Source organism: Lynx canadensis, chromosome B1 (genome assembly GCF_007474595.2).
Source record: "Lynx canadensis isolate LIC74 chromosome B1, mLynCan4.pri.v2, whole genome shotgun sequence".
NCBI classification, from domain to species: domain Eukaryota; kingdom Metazoa; phylum Chordata; class Mammalia; order Carnivora; family Felidae; genus Lynx; species Lynx canadensis.
Window position 1 is genome coordinate 97,835,657 of NC_044306.2, and position 18,645 is coordinate 97,854,301.

Below are 18,645 nucleotides of genomic sequence, written 5' to 3' on the forward strand. Positions count from 1 at the left end.
TGGTTGGTTCCATCATTTGATTTCTTTATCTCCATCTGCATAGACCATAGGGTTCATTATGTATATAAAGAACCTATAAGGAAAAAAAAAAAAAAAGCAGAGAGGATTTTTGTTAAGATGGCAATGTCTGCAGACATAGCCTGGGGAATGTACATAACCTGTCTTGAGGTGTCTAGAGGGTCTTCCTGGTGCTAATTCTCTGAAGAAAGAGAACTGAATTGCATGTAAAAGAAATTGTAGAAAATTTCCCTCTTAGAAATTGAAATTTTGTGACAGTCCCAATTCAACAGAAGATAGAAGAAAGATCATATGAACTTATGAAGCAGAATGTGTTTAAATTTATCCCCTGTCTGACAACATAAATATGAGGTAAAAGAAGACATCCTCACACCACCCAAAATGCTTTTCTTTAATGAACCCTAGTTTGGAGAAGATGTGACCCTTCTAGGGTTCTAGTCCGGACATTTACTGTAAAATGAGGTAATCAAAAGTCTTCCAAATTCTCAGATACTTTGGGGTGCAGCTGAGTTGTAGTTTTTAATTTAAATGTTCAGTGGAATGCTGAGATAAATCCTATCCTGTATCTGTCTGTCAGCAAGAACTTTTCCACCATGTGTATTGGAATTAGGCCTGTTAATCTTATTAATTCTTTTGCTGTTACAGTAGCACTGTGTTAATTCTGACAGGCTGGTCAGTGTCATATTTTTTCCCAGCCAATTGCATTCTTAGATTCTCAGGCAGTAGATGAATGAAGAATGGTGTGATGATTCAGCTGCCTTTCACTTAATTTTTATTATTGTTTAGATATTCACACTGATTAACATACACATAACTAGACATTGTATGCTGTGCTGTGCTATATTCTCTTGTGGTTTGTAGGAAAAGACATAGTTTTGGAAAATATGATAAAATTTTTATTCTTTAGTGGTGAAATCAATTTTGTAAGTGAAACTTAACATGGAAGCTTAATATATAACAAAAGATGAAAGTGAATATAGAGGAAGCCCACTGTCTCTACTTCACTTTCTCTTTGTGTAAGTCCTAATAAAAAGTCCTATACTTTTTTCTATAAGTACATGAGAATATTTTAAACTCTTGAAGGAGAGTGAAACTGCTGAGATCAACATCTCTACATTCATTAATTTATTTAGTTATTCAACAAATATTTATGGAAAGCCCGCTTTGTGCCAGATTGCATGTCTCATGCTGCTGCTGCTGCTAACAATAAGAACTAGTATTGAGTGAAAGTTTATTGCCTATATCAGGGGTGGGTAATCCCAGTTCTCTTAATAATACTGTTAAGTAGGCACTGTTAGCATCTCAGTATAGCTGAAATAACTAAGGCTTAGAGGAGTTAAGAACCATGTCCATAGTTACACAACTAATAAATAGGAGAGGTAGAGATTTTTAATTTGGTGGTTTGATTCTCATTGCACATTCTTCAGCATAATGCTTCCTCTCTATAATAATATCAAATACTGTTTTAAGGCTTATTATGTTCCAGGCTAAACACTTTTACATATATTCCCTTTTAATCCTCTCAACATTCCTATGGGTTCTTATTATTTTGACATCATCTCTTATTTTATGCTTAAGGAAACTAAAGCAACAAAACAAAACAAAACCCACAAAAACCTCCTAATCTCCAGGTGGCAGAGTTAAGATGTGAACCCAGAAAGCACATGTATGCTCTTGAATACCATTCTTTTTTTTTTTTCTGTTTTTAGTTTTTACCATTCTCTAATAAATAGGAACAGTTCATGTTTTCAGGAAGCTAACGGTAAGTATGGTTTAGATACAGATAATGCAAAATTTCGAAAAGCCAAATAAACAAAGACAGTTACTCAATGGAGGGGTAGGCAAATATTTTGGACAATGTTAATTTTAGCCTCGGACCCTAATAGCTCTGCCCCTATTTCTCACCTACAAAAAAATTTTATAGATTACCCTTTCATTAGCTCTGAGGTTACCCAATTCTCTGGTCCCCATCCTTCACTTAAAAACTTTGCTAGCTTTTGGGGCACCTGGGTGGCTTAGTCAGTTAAGTATCTGACTCTTGGTTTTGGCTCAGGTCATGACCTTGTAGTTTCGTGGGTTCCAGTTCCATGTTGGGTTCTGTGTTGGCAGCGCAGAGCCTGTTTGGGATCCTTTCTCCTCTCTGCCCCTCCTGACTTGCACTGTCTCTGTCTCTCTTAAAATAAACAAACTTATAAAAAGAAACAAACAAACAAAAACTTTGCTAGCTTTTGGCTTGGTTTCTCTGATTTCCCTCTTTTGGCTGGTACCCACAATATTCTTCTTGCCTGTCTCTTAGCAATCTGCTTGCTCTTATGGTCCTGTGGCAGCTTTTCCCATTCTACTCTGGCCCTCTCCTGGGTGAATGCTTTGTGGCCTGCTCCCATGCCACAGTCCTTTCCTTGGATGGAGCATTCTACCTTTAGGTATCAATTTGAGTAGGCTCTTTGAGTGGCCTCTAGCTGCGCAAAGTGTGGTTGGTATAGCAACATGGGAGCTTGTAAGAAATACAGAATCTTTGGCTCCATCCTAGACCTACTGAATCAGTCTGAATCTTACTAAGATCCCAGGTAATCTCTTTCCTTGAGAAGCACTGATCTAGGAGGTGAGATATTACTTGAGCATTGAGGTGTTACTTACTTACTTACTTACTGACTTACTTACTGGGGCACCAAGTGACCTTGGTGCTGTCAGTGAAGCTCTCACAGGGAAGTAGTATTTTAATGATCCCAGGAGAATGAGTTGGGATTTTCCAGGGAGGAGAAGGAGAGAATCAGATTGGTCAGAGACAGAACCAATAGGAGATACATATGAAGGGATTTAGTATAAGATATTGGCCCACATGATTTTGGAGGGTAGGAATTCCCACAGCCTGCCATCTGCAAAGTGGAGACCCAGGAAAGCCAGTGGTATAGTTAGAAGGCCTGAGAGTTGGAGAGCTGATAGTGAAGGTTCCAGTCTGGGTCTGAAAACCTGAGAACCAAGACTGCCAAGGGCAGGAGAAGATCAGTGTCTCAGCTCAGTTGTTAGGCAGAATTAATTCAACCTTCCTTTACCTTTTTGTTCTATTCAGGCTCTTAACAGATTGAATGATGCCCATCCACAATGGGAAGGGCCATCTGCTTCACTCAGTATACTGATTCAAACGCTAATCTTTTCTGGGAACACCTTCATAGACACATCCAAAAATGATGTTTAACCAGCTGCATCTTGTGGTCCAAGCTGACACATATAATTAACCGTCACAGTATCCCATGCTGGGAAAACAGCATGTGCAATGGCATAGTTGGGGAACTACTAGTTCAGTTTGAGGTGGGTACCATGGTTTTAAAACATGGTTGCACATTCCTTGACATTCCTCCCATCAAGTGTGTTTTGAATCAGCGTGGGCTTGTGACTGCTTTGTCCAGTAGTGTCTAGTAGAAGTGATACTATCTGACTTCCAAGGCTAGGTCATAAAAGGCTATACAGCTTTTACATGCTTATGAAACTCTGAGCTATCATGTAATATGATTGAATAACCTGAGGCTGTCATGCTCATATGCATTAAGTTTATTAAATGTTTAAAGTAGGGAAATATGGTATTCACAACACCATTGACAAGGCAACTTAGTTTAAATAGCTAATTGCAGTATGTTTGAAGAAAAATGATAAGGTTTTGGGCTAGGAAAGTGTTGTTTGGAATGGAGATTATTAATGTGAAAACTACCTAGGAAGTAAAATTTGTAAGACTTGGTTGATTAGATGTAATGATGAGGCAGATATTACCTCATCTGGAAGGTTGGGTTACTTCCATTTATAAAAATAGTAATGGAGAGAGAGAAGGAGATGCTTTGTTGGAAGAGAACGAGTGTATGTATGTCTTTGGATGTATGCAGTTAGAGATGTATAGGCAGCATTTGGGTTTGGATTGGTACTAGTTAATGTGTAGGTCACAATGTTTTTTTTTAAAGTTTATTTATTTTTGAGAGAGAGAGAGTGAGAGAGCGCATGTGTGGGAGGGGCAGAGAGAGGGACAGTGAGAGAATCCCAAGCAGGTTCTGCACTGTCAACACAGAGCCTGATGCAGGGCTCCAGCTCATGAACCATGAGATCATGACCTGAGCTGAAATCAAGAATCAGATGCTCAACAGACTAAGCCCCCCAGGTATCCCTTTGTATGTGTAGGTCACAATTTTAAATGTACTCTTTACTCATACCAATTCTGAATAATCGATGGTGGCTGTCTGGAAGGTTAAGCTGAGGATTCTGAGAGTGGTCTTGGCTTGATGAGGGGAAGAGGCATCATCAGTGATTGATACATTTATCTGGAGTAAGGCCAAGGAGGATGATAATTTGCCTGATGCGTATTTGACTACTTAGGATAGTAGTGGTAGGAAATGTCAAGATGTTATGATACTGAGAGGTACTGATAATCTTTATCTCTTTTGAAACCTGCTTACACACTGTTGAGTAAAATGAAGTCTGAAAAAAACGTTCATTTAAGCCATCATTATTTGTGGCGTGATGCTCTGTGGGGACTGACGCACTCTGGTCCTGGACCCACAAGAGCTGGCAGTGGTGAGGGAGTATTGTTGCTTCCTGCTAAGTAAAAGCAATAGGAAGAAGTAGAATCATTGAATTACAGAATTGGAAAGAAATTTGGAGTTTGGTTATTCCAGCCCTCCTATTTTACTGAGAGGGATATTGAAGCTTGAGAAGATGTGCCTTGCCTAAGATCACTTAGCTTTATAAGCTCTGCAATTGCTTTGAAATCTATACAATAAATTTTTCCTCTTAGGACAGAGCCAGTACTGGAAGTTAGCCTAACTGCACAGTGACGACATTGGCTTATGATAAACTGGATCAAGAGCACATCAGATAGAGGCTACTATGTAACTGCCCAAGGTGAAACAAGGATTCCTCTCACATTGAGGGTATCTATTCCCACTCATGGCTATCAGAAGCTGTTCTGCTGTTAGCTGTGGAGCCCAGAAGATACCTTCAAATTTTCAGAGAAGGATAATAGATGGTTGGGAGAGTTTCCAGAGTGGCGGTTTCTGTAACATCTGTAGCCTCAGAACTTAGGAAGAGCAAGCACAAAATGTGTTTTGGAAATGTTTTTCATGGATTTACGACCTAAGCTGTTTAACAGATTGTCTTGCTTAAAAAATATGACTGGTTTTAGCTGACAAGTTGGATTTTATGAACTGATTGATCCCAGCTGCCAATTGTCAAGGCCAGAGGATGTTCCAAATTGGCAGTCCCCAAAGACTTGAGTTGATTGGTTTAAAGTGGGGAAAGGAAGATTTGGGGGTGGAGAAAATAGAGTTTTATAAAGTTAATATGATTTTGAAAGTATTTGAAGTGCAAATATTCTTTAGAACACATAAAAAGTCATAGTAATCCAAGCTTTATTCTTCTTTGTGGGTTGTTCTAATGCTTTCTAGGGTTAGGTGCCCTGGTTTCTTATTGTATTTTCTAATATGAAAACCTTACTCATATTTATGTAGTGCAAAGGATATATATATCTTGACTGTTGCAAAGTTTGAATTATGCACTCTTTCAAGAAGGAAGCTATGTTCTGAATTCATGAAAGTATTTTTCTATTTTGACTAAAACATCATGCATCTGTGTCATAAAGACGTGGTGAGACCTTATTTACTTGGATAGAGTAGCAAATTAGGTGGTTGTTTGAAATTCAATTTTTAAATTTTATTGTGAAATCTAAGTCCACATTTGAGCATATTATTAACAATACTTATCATAATGATATTGATACCCCTACTTATTTTAACTTTTGTTCCTTATCTCCCATGATTGGTACCTATCTTATAGAGTAATCTCATAGAGAAAATGAGCTAACCCATGCAAAGTGTTTAGAATAGTGCTTGTTACATAATTAATGCTTCATCAGTGCTATTATTATTATTATTATTTATTTTAGAGAGAGACATAGAATGTAAGTGGGGGAGGGGCAGAGGGAGAGAGAGAGAGAATCTTAACTAGGCTCCACGCTCAGCATGGAACTTGACTAGGGCTCAATCCCGTGGACCCTGGGATCATTACCTGAGCCGAAATCAAGAGTCTGATGCTCCACCGACTGAGCCACCCACAAGCCTGTAGTACTATTATTATTGCAAATCATAACAATATGGGAGTAATGTTATAAATGCCATTGGTCAAGCATGTGATAAGCCTCTGAATTAATTGCTAAAGTGCAATTTAGCTAAAAAATCAGTGATTGCTCTTCAGAGCATTACATGGTTAATTTTTTATATAATGCTTAGAAAATATCATCTGTGATTGGTCTAACTACCTGATAAGATTACCAATATATAGTTCATGCATGTTGACATTTCCACTTGAAACTATATTTTGTAGTCACAGTGGCCTTGGTGTACTGGATTTCACCCAGTGCTGGATGAAATAAAGTTTTTCCTTAAGCATAACCTTCCAAAACATCAATTAGGTATCTATTGGTGATATATTCTACTTTATCTATTGCTGAAAGGGAAGTGGCCATCTCTCTTAATTAAATATGAATGGCTCCATTGCCAGAAAAGTTACTTTTGATATTGAATTAGGTAAACAATGAGGGGCATTGTCCGTGCTACTAAACTAGTTACTCTAAATTTCAAAGGGAAATCATAAAATAGTAGCTAACTCTTAGTATTCTCTCACTTTTCTCAAAGAATTCCCATTGAAGGGAAAATTTTGCCAAATCTACTGAACAATGAATATATTAAGAATCCAAAGCATCTTGAGACCCACTTCCCAGAAGTACCCTTTATTAAGTAAGATGTAGCATTATCTGAGTCAATTAATATAAATGAATGAATGGCTATTAAAAGGCTGTAATCTGAATTTTGTTATTCAAAACATGGATGATGTAAGTAAAAACAATGATAAAATTGTTAGAAGTATTATGGCATAATCACACAGATATTGCTTCAAATAAAATCTTAGCTTTTTAGAGTTGTGACCTTGAGCTTTGTACAAACTTGTTTTGTAGATATTAAATGTTTGGTGGTGATTATTTTATTATTTGGAGTTAAGTCAAATTCTAAGAGTATGACTAAGTACATTTTATTTTTTAAAGATAACGTTTGGATTCAGTTTAAGCTTACTGTACCTGCAAAACCATAATATTTGGGATAATAAAGGTAGTAGTGAAAAGAAAAGCTAGTAAAAACATGATAAAAGGGGTCAGCCAGATGCCTGAGGCTGGATACTCCTCTTGAATACTCTTGGCTTCTATAATCTTGTTTGCCTCCTTTCTCCACCAGCTACCCAGGCAGTATCACTGATAAGGGCCTCCTCCCCTTTTTCTTTTGTCTCTCAACCCCCTACCATTCCAGCCATAAAAGAAGGCCAATGACAAGGTTTGGGGCTCAGTCTTTGGAGGTGACTTTGCTGGGCCAGCATTGGTGTGCAATAAAGTCTTTTCTGATTCCCTGAGTGCACGGGCCTTTTCTCTTCCTGGATGCTGAATATTTGTTGTAACAGTAGTATTTTAAATCCAAAACTTCCTAGTCTCTCTTCCCCTCCCCTCCTCTCCCATCATATTGGAGAAAAAGGGTATTATTAGGTAAAGGAAAATAAAACCAATTAGTTATTGTCTATTGTATAAAGGGCTTGGATGGAATTATTTCTGGAACTCACCGTCAGGAAAACCAGATGATTCTATCATCCCTTCTAAAAACATTTCATATAAGAAACATTATAAAGAAATATATAGTAAATCTAAGACAACAAAGATTGGATACTTACTATGTGCTAAGTATTAGGCCAACCAGTTTACATTCTGTGACTTATCAAATGGGTAAATTATAAATTAAATAGTAATTATAAATGTTTAAGAGAGGAAAAAACAGGCTCACAGAGAATAATTACTAGGATCAGGGAGCTATAAACTAGAGAGTTGGGATTCAAACTTAGGTTTGAGTCTGTGCTGTATTTAGGCTTGGCAAATGATGGCTGGAGTGTATTAGAGAGTTGGAAACTCAAGGAAAGAAGAAATCTACAAGCTAGAGTGATCTGGGAAGTCTCAGTGGATGAGATGCGATGTCAGCTGTGTTCTGAAGGGGAAATAGGGTATTTCAGGTGGAAGGATGGTAGCAGGAAAAATACAGATGTGTGAAGTTTCACAATGCATTCTCTTATCAATTAGTTGAACAGTTTGACTCAAAGAATGTCTTTTGGAAGATGAGTAATTAGAGATAAAATTTCTTTTAAACAGCTTTTTTGAGGTAAAATTGACACTTAATACACAGTGAATACTTAACATGTACAATTTGATGAGTTTTAAGCATATGCACATAACTGTTAAACTATCACTGCGATCAAGATAATGAACATACCCATCAATATTGAAGTTTCTTAGAGCACCTTTGTATTTCCTTCCTTCCAGTCCTCTTAACTTCCTACCTCTGGATTCTCAGGCAACCACTGATATGCTTTCTGTTACTATATATTACTATGCATTTTTAAGAACTTCATGGAAGTGTTTTTGTCTGGCTTTTATCACTGAGGATAATTATTATGGGTTTTTCTATGTTGTATGTATCTGTAATTCATCATTTTATTGCTGAACAGTATTTCATTGGATGGGTTTAGCACCATTTGTTTATGCATTGACCTTTTGTTGGGCATTTGGATTGTTTCCAATTTTTGGCTGTTACAAATAAAGCTACTATGGACGTTGACTTACAAATCTTTGTGTGGACCTTTGCTTCAATTTTGGGGGGGATAAATCATTAGGAATGGAATGGCTGGATCATTATGGTATGAGAATGTTAAAATTTTTAGAAACTACTGAACTATTTTCCTTAGTGGCTGTATAATTTTACATTCCTACCAGCAGTTGGTGAGAAGTCTAGTTTGCATAATTCTCCCCATTACTCACCAACACTTGGTGAATGAAAGGATTGGTGGAAGGTAGATGGAGACTCAAATGCCAAGTTAAGGAATTTGGATTTTAATTTGGAGGTAACAAAGACCCATTAAAAGCTTTAGAATAGGGTAAGGACAAGGTGTGTGAGGTAATTGAGGGATGTAAGTCTCCTAAAGTATGTGCAAGGTTGATTAGGGTGGGAAAAGGCTGATGGTTGGGAATTCATCTTAGGTGGCTATTTAGGTAGCTACTGAAATAGTTCAGGCCTGAAAAGATAAATGTCTGAACCAGTGGGATGGGGATGAAAATGGAAAGGAAAGGGCAGATGCCAGAAGAAGTTTAAAGGAACAATTAATGACATAGGTTTTACTTTGTTTTTATTACTCATAGGAATGGAAAGAGAAGTTTACTTGCATTTTTCTAGTTTGAGACACTGGGAGAAGAGTGTGTCATTAATAGTAACAGAAAAGTCAAGAGGCATATTTTGGGGAAAGGCAATGAGAAAGAGAATAAGTGGGATTTATTTTAGATATGTTGAATTTGAAGTGCATTCAGCTATGTTCCAGGCATATTTTTATATGTTTACACCATGCTTCAATTCCACATGAATTTTAGGTGACTATATAAACATATAGAAGAGGAACTTTGGAAATAAGTTAAAGGCAGAAACTCCAGTAAGGTGGGGACAGGGGAGAAAAGTAAGATGTAGAATGAGGGTGGGGGCTTTCAGGAAATCTGCAAAGGAGCTGTGAAGTATATATTTGGGAAACTTTCCCCACAGAAGTGTTAGTTCAAATTGGAAGAGATACATGACCATGGGGTGGTATTTCAGAGAGCCATTTCAAGGGTAACATTATTGGGAATTATGTTCTGTTTGTGATTTTCATCATTTTTTCAAGGTGGTAGGCATGTACTATACTTAATCTCAGTCTAGTTCTTTCTTCTTGCTTGGTTTTTCTCAAATCCCATTATTGCTGGAATGACCTTTTCCATTTTTCTCTATTGGCATTGCTTAGGGTTATAGTCAGGAATTTGATTCTAGTGTTGTATCTTTAAAAGATGATTCCAGGACTCAGCCAGTAGTGTTGCATGCAATATTACTGAGCCTTAGGGAAATGCAATTTAAAATTTAGCTTCAAAGAAAACATGCTTCAGACATTTCATACTGCATTTAGAATTCATATTTAAATGACATGCCAAATAGAAGAAAAAAGTCTCTTGGATTTCTGAACTAGAATAATGCTTTATGGACTTTGGGCAAATTATGTGAGTGCCCAAAATATGGTGCCCACCATGTTGCCATAGATCAAGTTCCTATGAGAAATTCTTTGGATGATCATGATATGGTATATATTTTGATGAGGGTTTCTCACTACAGTCCCACCCACAGCTAGTCACACATATGCTGAGACCATGAAATAGTAATCATCAACATGAAATAGTAATACAATGACACTTCTTAACAGTTTGTAGGAGAGTGTTTAAGTATGATTTTTTTTTTTAAAGAATACACATGGTGATGATGTTTCAGGAGACATAGTGAGTGAGCTATATTGAATTCCTGGTAGTGCTTTCATTCTAAAGTGATTGATTTAAATATAGCACTTTCTGTGGATTGAGACAAAAATCAAATTTTTTTTTTTGTTTATTCTTCTTCCATTCCCTTTGTTTTAGGTAGAATAATATTGTTTATGTTAATATTAGCATTTCTTGAGCACTCAGTATTTTTTACCTTGTTTTAGAATAAAGTCTAATACAGTTGTCATAATGCTCCTGATCCCAATTTGCACATATGCCTTTTAATGGCCTTAATGACCTTAGCTATGAGCCAGGTAATAGTTCTGATTTACATATTAATCTGCTTACATTCATTATATAACATTTTACACTTGCTAAGTAGATTATTAGAATAGGTCTCTAAGATTAGAGCACTATAGGTAGCTTTCCTTGGGTACACACAGCACAAAGTAACATTATTAGGGTAGCAATTTTCAGTAGCCTTACGTAGCCAAGTTTGTATTTTATAGTTCTACTTCAGCTTTGTCATAACTCCCAAAAGTTTATAATTTAGCTCAATCATGAAAAGTACCAAGGCACTAGAACATGATAGAAGCATGAGCCTGAAAACAGACTGAATCATTGGAAGATGTTCCCTCAATGGATAGTTTTTTGATTCTTAGCAGTTATTCAGCTTACTTTAGTTTCCTTAAATGTAAAATGGCAATAAAATGTTAAGTTTTCAACATGTTGTTGGGAATAACAGTGTCTGGTTCAGAGGAACTAGTAAGTGAATGCTAGCAAATAATAACACAGACAAATAAATGAGAATCTTAATCGTCCAGCTCTGAGGCTTAATCACAGATTTTGTCACCGCAGGTAGCTGAGGCACCCATCCATTCAAGGGCATATCCTGGTTAAGTTCTTCAACTTTTATAAAAGACTGCCATATCAGTTATCTATTTCTACATAACACATCACCCAAGCTTTGATAGTTTAAAACTACCAAAGTCATTACTTTAAAAAAAAATCTCAGATGCTTCTGTGGTAATTCAGGAGTGGTAGAACCAGGTAATTTTGGCTTGGGTCTCTCTGCCACTGTGGTAAGATTGTAATTAGGGCTGAGGATCTCTTGAAGGCTTCTTCACTTATGTTAGGTTATGAGGACTAAGGACTCTCAACAACTTTAAGCTGTAATAGTGGGGTCTTCTCAGACATCTCTATGTAGTCTTTTTTTTTTTAATTTTTTTTTCAACGTTTATTTATTTTTGGGACAGAGAGAGACAGAACATGAACCGGGGAGGGGCAGAGAGAGAGGGAGACACAGAATCGGAAACAGGCTCCCGGCTCCGAGCCATCAGCCCAGAGCCTGACGCGGGGCTCGAACTCCCGGACCGTGAGATCGTGACCTGGCTGAAGTCGGACGCCTAACCGACTGCGCCACCCAGGCGCCCCACTATGTAGTCTTTTTATGTGATTTTTAGATTGTTCTGTCTTCAGGATGGCCATACTTCTTAAATGTTGACTCTGAGCTCCAAAGGTGTATGTCCTGGTGGGGGAGGAGGAGAGAAAGGAGGGAGGGAGGATGGGTGGGGAAGGAGGAAGGGAGGGAGAGGGAGAGATGAGACCATATCATCTTTCATGACCAAGCCTGGGAATTCAGTATCCCTTATAAAATAGTCAATTGGTTGAAGCAGTTTATATGTCTGCTAGGTTCAGAGTGAGAGAGCATAGATCTCAGTTCTTGGTGGAGAAGTGTAAGCATGACACTGTGAGAGAGAATGTTGGGTAGAATGCATATTGGTGTATTTTTGGAAAATATGACATGTTGCAACTATGAAGCCTCCTGGTACTTAGATGGTTGTCTAACATGGATGCCTGACTTTTAAGAATCAGTCTGCTGCTCTGTGCTCATCAAAACTTCAGTGTGAGAAAAAATATCTAGGGAGGATATAAAAAGTATCCTTCTTTTGTCCTTGGATTAAACCAGATCATCAGAAGAATCTTTGAATCCTTATAGAAATACTTTACCTGCCTTGACCTTTGATTTTAAACCACTGGTATGCCTTGGAGGAGGCTGTGAGAAATGGCCATATAAAGGTAACTACTGCACTGAACACAGAGATGTTTAATCCTCATCACCCCCTCTTCCACCAGTGTTCCTCTTATCAGTCCTTATCTACCCACTTGCCAAAGAATCCTCATCCTCACCCTTTACTTACTATCTAATTCATCACCAAGTTTTCTTGTTCATACTATTTCAAATCTTTATCCTTCTTTCCACATATATCTGGAAATGGTCTTGCAATAGAGATTAAAGTGTAATTTAGTTTCTCATTTTGGGACTAAAATCAATGAAAGAAAGGAAGCAAAATGGAGCAGATTTTAGGTAGCATTTCTTACTGATTTTTCCCAACAAATTTCTAAGGGTCCTAAACCACAGGCATAGTAATCATTGGGCTGAATGACTGCATTTTATATTGAACTCATTAACCATTTTCTATCTTGCTATCCCTGAAGTTGTTTTACCTTTTCACATTTACATATGAGCTTTATTGATTTTGACTGTAATTTTTTGGACCATGATACATAAGGTTGATATAATCATATTTCTTAACTCATAGTACAATGCCATTAGTGGTTCATGCAAGGTTTATTTATTTTTCATTAAAAATTTTTAATGTTGGGGCGCCTGGGTGGCGCAGTCGGTTAAGCGTCCGACTTCAGCCAGGTCACGATCTCGCGGTCCGTGAGTTTGAGCCCCGCGTCGGGCTCTGGGCTGATGGCTCAGAGCCTGGAGCCTGTTTCCGATTCTGTGTCTCCCTCTCTCTCTGCCCCTCCCCCGTTCATGCTCTGTCTCTCTCTGTCCCCAAAAAAAAATAAATAAACGTTGAAAAAAAAAATTAAAAAAAAAATTTTTTAATGTTTATTTATTATGTTTGAGAGAGAGCACATGAGTTGGAGAGGGGCTGAGAGCGAGGGATAGACAGAATCTGAAGCAGGCTCCAGGCTCTGAGCTGTTAGCACACAGCCTGACCTGGGGCTCAAATTCACCAACCACGAGATTATGACCTGAGCCAAAGTCAGAGGCTTAACCAACTGAGCCACCCAGGCACCCCCATGCAAGGTTTATTTTTTAAAAATATATTGTCTCCATTCTCCACTGTTACTTGCCTCCCTCATTCCCACAGATAGATATTCCAGTGGGTTCATTGTGTATTTTTTTTGATGTATACTCTTATTAAATGTTTATTTTGCTTTGTATACATGTATTTTACATTTATATAAATGATATATGTCATTATATATCATTCTGCTATAGATCTTACTCTGTTTCTTACATTTAAAAATTACATTTAGGAGTATGTTTTTAAGAGTCATCCAAGTTGTTTTGAGTAAATGTAGTTCATTGCTTCAAACTTTATTTTTAAAGTAATTTAAAAAAAGTTTCTTTTCACTTAGTCACAACCATTATGCTTTTTTTCACAAAGGACAAAAGGGTGGATCTATTCTTTAAATGCAGTTTAAGTTTATATTATAATTATAAATGTCATTAAAGTTTGTAATAGCTTATAGTAGTTTCAATCATTTTCTCTTTTCAATTGTGCTGATTTTGTGCTTATTATTAATTTCAAGCTAATCATTGAAGAATAGTTATTCTTAAGAAATCTGTTCAAGGCCCTTCATTTAACCCTTTCTGACTAAACAAATGTTTAGAAACGATCAGAGGCATTGGTACACTGAACTCAAGGATCTGACTTTATATCTGAAACTTATTTTAGGATAGTATTTAACAAATACTCTACAAATTTGTGTCTGGTATTTAACTGAATATTTTTCTATTCATAAAATTAAAGCATCAGCAACTGTGTATTTATTCATTCTGACTATTTTACCACCCTCTTGACAACTGATGTGGATGTCATTTCCCCCTTTGGCTTGTCTCGGGGTATATTTGCTGGCTTTGATTAGTAGCACCATGGAACAGTCTGAAACAAATTAGTATCAATGGAATGGAAATATTAGTGGTTCAAGTATCACTGTTAGTATACACAGCATGTCTGAAACTGTAGAGTTTCTCTCCTGGCTTCATCTCCTTGTTCCCTGTCTTTCCAACGTTCTGTCTATAAAGTCTTCAGTAGCTGATTAATTGGTTGAGATATGGAAATCGAAAAGACTTTCAACTTTTAGACAGAAGGGTCATTTTGTTGACCTGCTGAAAGTTTAGGTCCTGGTGGGTCCAGAATTAAATAGATTACAGCCTTAGGTGAAAAATTAAATTTATTTACTGTTCATCTTACTCCTAAGTGAAAGATTGTTACTTGCATATGTTTGTATCATACAGACAATAAGGCAGGTATTACTTTTAAAGATGTTGTGGGTAGCATATGGGAAGAATCAAATGAAAACACAGTTTCTTTTTGGTCTTAGACTTGGTAAAACTCTACTGAAAATAGGTAGGAAAGGCAGATAAATGAGAATAATTTTAGTATTGTTGACATGAATCAATCGTTTGATTGTGTGTGACAGGCTTTTCTTTGCTTCGTGCCCTTTTTCTCCTTCCCTTTCTTCCCCTGCAATTTTTCATGCCCCCTCCTTTTCCTGCTCTGTGTCACACAGAACTCTGGATCAGTGAGGGACAGGTCAAGTTAGAATTGCTGATGGTGAGGATGTTTATGGTTTCCATGAGAAGCCATAAACACCACTTGCTGGCAAATAGGGAGCTTATGGAATGGAGAGAGATACTGTGTGTCCACCAGTGTTCTTACTCAGAAAGCATAAGGCCATTGACAAGTTAGGAAGTGCACCTCTTCGCCTCTTCTCTTGCCAGGAAAAACACAACCTTTGAAGAACAGGGGCATAAGAAACTGTTGGTGTAAGGCCTTTCTGTGCCTGCTGGCACTTGAGGTAACCATTGCTGTGGTTAGTCTTACTGCTCATTCTTGGTCTTAGTGTGTGTGACCTTGGCCTGATTTGTCTTTCATCACTCCAGGGCTGCACAGTTCAGGAGGATTTGAGTAGAAAACTTTCTCCCAAGATTACTGAAAGGACTGTTCCTCTTGAATTAAAGCAGAAATAAATTTTGATGGCTTTTGAATTTAAACTGTACTCTCATTGTATAAAAGCTGCCTTGTTTTACTAACACACAGCAAAACAATCACTCCAATAATAACAACAGCAACTTAGGTCTGGATGTATAAGTCTCAGTTGCTTTCAATTTACTATATATTGTGTCACTTTATTTTTTTAATAAGTTTCATGAGTCTTTGTGAACCATGCAGCCAGTTAGAAATGGGCTCTTTCTCAGATCAAGATGGACGATTTTCCCTCCAGGAAAAGCTACACAGAGCTAGTGTAAACATTCAAATTGTTAAATATTCAGAATCACCCATTAATCAAAAAATTTTAACCCTGTAATTTTTTGAGAAATACATAAAAGGGTGATAACTGCTTATCAGTGATGACTCTATACTAAACTTTGGAGAATGTAACCTAATGTCAAGGTAGCTCTGCTTCCATTTCTTAACCTGTGATTTCATAGAATACCAAAGTAACTGATTCCCAGAAGTATGACCTTAGGGACCATAAGTATCTGAATAATGAAATAGAGATTGAATTACATTCCCCTTCTGTATTTAATAAATCATGAAAATAGACTAATGCATTTATAAACATTTTTGATCCTTAGGGTTGAAATAGGAAAGGTTTTTCTATTCAATTCTGGTTTGCCCAGAAAATCCAGTGACCTAGAACATCTCCTTCTCTGAGAATTGCAATCAATTGTGGTTTTGGAGTATTTACATGGGGTTCATGTTGCATGAGTTATGTAGGATCATACTGAACAGGGTCATATCCTCATACATCAGGGAACCTAAGTCTGAAGACGCTAGCTTAGTTTTCCAAAGGTGAGTTAGGTTAAACTTCTGCCTTTGGAATCAGACCCATATGTGTATTAGCATGACCAAGATTCAGTTCTCCCTTCCCCCACCACCCAACCCAAAGGAAATAGCAAATCTAGCCTCAATTTAGGCTCCATTGGCCTCCTTTTTCCAGGACTCTAGATTTTCTTTCACTAGATTAACTACTTTCTATAGAGATATTATACCCCTGAGGAAGGTTGTGTTAGAAACCCACTACAGATAATATTCCAAAAAAAAAAAAAAAAAACAAACCTGTTCTTTTGAAGTTTGATTTGAAACTCATGCTCCTCATGAGGCAGCAGGAAGATGGGAGATCTGTCTCTGAAAGAGTTTGTTATGAGCTGGGGAAGCAGCTTGAATCTCAGCTTGTATGCACAGAGTTAAAAGCAAAGTCAGGCAAGAAATAAGATCAAGCCTGGAATTACGTATCTGTTAGTAGCCTTAGATTCACATGACTAGAGAGTAACAGCATACTTGTTCTCCAGAAGTCAGGGAAGAGAAAAGTTTCTCTGGAAGGAGGAAGGCATACATACTGGACCCAAACCTAGATTTGGTCACTTAGGAACAGACTAAGAGGAACTGTCATGGTGTTTACAGGAGAGCTTATTGAAGTTTAGATGAAGAATTGATTCAGAGTTAGTGTAAAAATTGTTGAGAAGAAGAAGATTGTTTAGGGCCTCAGCAGGGGATCTGACATGCTGCTTTCAATGAGTGTGTCATCAGAGGGTGGCATCAGAGGGTGGCTCTTAAGGTGTTTTTAGATCTTAGCATTGAAAAGCACTGAAAAGACTTGTGCTTCCTATACCCATTATTTAAAATTAAAAATACCCAGCAAATTACAAAACATAAAACCTACATGATCTCTGAAAGTGGGATGATTTTTTCCTTAGATCTTTTCTGGATGGATTTATTGCTTGACTTACATAATAAAACAAACAGACAAGCAAACTGCAGGTTAGCATAGGAATAATGTTAACTCCTTCAGTGGGAAAAAAATAGAGTTCCTTACCCACGTTCTGGTCCCAGAGTGGTTTGGTTGAAGGAGATGCTAAATGCCATTGAGGAAATGTCCTGCAATGTCAGAGTAAGAATATAAAGTAGATATTCCCACATTTTCCCTCAAAGAGATGTGGCCATTAACTAGATTAATTGTATACCAGGGAAAGGGGAGTGCAGAATTAGAGAGAATACAGTCCACAAGATTGCCCTTACTTTAGACACTAGTTGCCAGTTCAGGGGGTCTGCAAACCTTCAGTTTCAGTGATTTGCTAGAACTCACAGAGCTCAGTGAAAGCTGTTATACTCACAGTTATGGTTTTATTACAGGTAAATAAATACAGAGTTTTAATATAAAGTTAGGTTTATTATAAGGAAAAGACACAGATTAAAATCAGCCAAGGGAAGACAAGCATGGGGCAGAATCCAGGAGCATTGCAAACATGGAGGTTGCAGGTGTCCTGTCTTTGTGTCTGGAGAGCCCAAAGTGGCAGGTACTCTGAATGGTCTGGTAAGACCTATGTGTGCTAGATGGTGGATTATTAACACTACAAATATTCCAAACCATCAATGAAATTTTTTTGCCGCTATTGTTCTTGTGCATACTAGGACATTCCTTCCAAGTTAAAGGCAAGTTATTACACCTTGTATCTCCTAAAAAGGTTATTATACCTTGTGCCACTAAAAAAGAAGCCCAGTGCGTGGTATGTCATAATAGGAAATACTGCCTCAAAATAATTGCTGGCTGTCTTGGAAGGCTACCAGTTTGATTGGTACTCAGAGAAAGAGGACTCTAAGGCAACTTCAGGGTATGGTATAAGCAGTCTTGCTGTTTGGAATATATGACTCAGCAGATTTAGTAGTGCTAGAGGTATCATGTTTATTTTATTAAAAAGTTTTTTGGGGGGTGGGTGCCTGGATGGCTGAGTCAGTTAAGCGTCTGACTTTGGCTCAGGTCATGATCTCACAGCTTGTGAGTTAGAGCCCTGTGTTGGGCTCTGTGCTCAAAGCCAGGAGCCTACTTGGATTCTGTGGCCCTCTCTAGCTGTGCCCCTCCCCCGCTCATTCTCTCTCTCCCTCCCTCCCTCCCTCCCTCCCTCTCCGTTTCCCTCTCCCTCTTCCTCTCTCTCAAGAATAAACATTAAAAAATTAAAAAAAAAACATTTTAATGTTCATTTTTGAGAGAAAGAGTTGGAGTTGGCAGAGGGAGAGGGAGACACAGAATTTGAAGCAGGCTCCAGGCTCTGCGCTGTCAGCACAGAGCTCCAGGCAGGGCTTGAACTCATGGACCATGAGATCATGACCTCAGCCGAAGTCGGAAGTTTAACCGACTGAGCCACC